We start from the raw sequence: 1,916 nt of genomic DNA, 5'->3' as shown, positions 1-1,916 counted from the left end.
TGTATGTCTTCAGTGTGATCTTTACATTTTCTTTTCCAATTTGTGTCAGCCTGTGCTATCTTTTATTATATCCCAATGTAATCTGATCAGCAAAAGCCCCACAGGCTAGAAGGACTTCACTCGGTGGGATGAATGCTCACCCGCTGTGTTACGTGTCAAATGTGGTTTCATCTTGAGGACTCCCGCTAGAGAATTTTTCACACTGGAATCAAACTACCTTCACAACATGACATAAAAGAATGGACCCGGGAGACATTTTTCTAAGATGAAAACACGTAGTCTTGACTGCCTTAGCTGCTAAATGTTAATATAATTAATGTTGCTATTTTACTCTTTTAAAAATAGCTATCATTAATCACCTACCAGGCACAGGCACCTTCAGATACGTTATCTCATTTAATGTCTATATGTCAGAGAGGAGCTTATCATCCCCGTTTTAAGGACGAGGAAATCAAGGCTCAGAGTTAAGTCACTTGTGGAAGGTCTCCGAACTAGTAAGTAACAAGCCGAGATTCAAACCCTGTCTCGACCTTCAAGGCTGGAGTCCCAGCTCTGCTCCCTGCCCGCTGTGCAACTTTGTTAAGCTGCCTTGGGGTCTTGAACTATAAAATGGGACATGAACAGTGCTTCCCCCAGAGAGCATTCATGAATAAAGCACTCAGAACTGTGCCTGGCTTGTAGAAAAGACCATGGAAGTGTTGGCTATTATTATTACTATCATCATTATTGTCCCACAACTGCCTCGCTGGGGCCCCTTTTTAGAGGTTGGGGGATGGAGAAGAGACAGGACAGTGGGGACACTGAATAAAAACTCTTCATCCTGCCAAAGCCACTGAGTGATACTGGGATGAGTTGGTGAGGTCCCACTGAGAATGAGTAGCTGTGACAACGGTGGCGCTAAAGCACAACCGGGCACTGTCCTTCCCCAGCACTAAGTTCCACAAAAGGAGGGAGCGTGTAAGGCCAGGCTCTTCTGAATCACTTCTCAGAAACTCCTTCAGTTCGTGTCTGTAAATGCACAGAAAGCTCCCATTTTCAACAAATCATAGTCGCTGAACTGAGGAGTTTGCAGAACGATGAAATAGACCCCAGGCATTTCAGTTTATTTCTCTTCAATGTAATGCTTCAGACATTAATTAAGCACTGGTTATTTTCTGGATGCTGAATGACACAAAGATGGACAAGGTCCAGCTCTTATCCTCCAGCAGCTTAACCTCCTGGGGGACCAGACTCACACTGCAATGACCGTAATTCAGGGCGGAATGTGATGGGTTAGAGCCGGGGTGAAGACTAAATGCTCCGAGAGCACAGAGGAGGGAGCAGTCCCTCTGAGCTGGGCGGATCTGGGAAAGCTTTATGAAGGTGGTGGCGTTGGGCCTGGTCTTCAAGGATGCCCAGTCCTTCCATAATTTGGGATGGGAACCTGGAGAACATCGGAAGGGAGAAGGGCGAGTGGAGAAAACTACACGGCAAAGGTGGAAAAAAGAGCATGCGAAGGGGACTGCAAGAGGTTTGGACCCAGTTCTAATTCATGAAAGAGAAAGGGCTTTTTTTTTTTTATTGAGTTCATAATAGTTTACATCATTGTGAAGTTTCAGTTGTACATTATTTCTTGTCTGTCACCGTATAACTGTCCCCCTTCACCCCCTGTGCCCACGCCTCTCCCCCCTTCCCCTGGGAACCACTGAACTGTTCTCTTTGTCCTATGTTTGTTTATCTTCCACATATGAGTGAAATCATCTGGTGTTTCTTCCCAGCCTGTCTTATTTTGCTTAGTATAATACCCTCCAGGTCCATCCATGTTGTTGCAAATGGGATGATTTTGTCTTTTTTATGGCTGAGTAGTATTCCATTGTATATGTATACACCACATCTTTATCCAACCGTTGGTCCATGGTCACTTGGGTTGCGTCCGT

Source organism: Equus asinus, chromosome 5 (genome assembly GCF_041296235.1).
Source record: "Equus asinus isolate D_3611 breed Donkey chromosome 5, EquAss-T2T_v2, whole genome shotgun sequence".
NCBI classification, from domain to species: domain Eukaryota; kingdom Metazoa; phylum Chordata; class Mammalia; order Perissodactyla; family Equidae; genus Equus; species Equus asinus.
Note: the sequence above shows the minus strand (reverse complement) of the source record.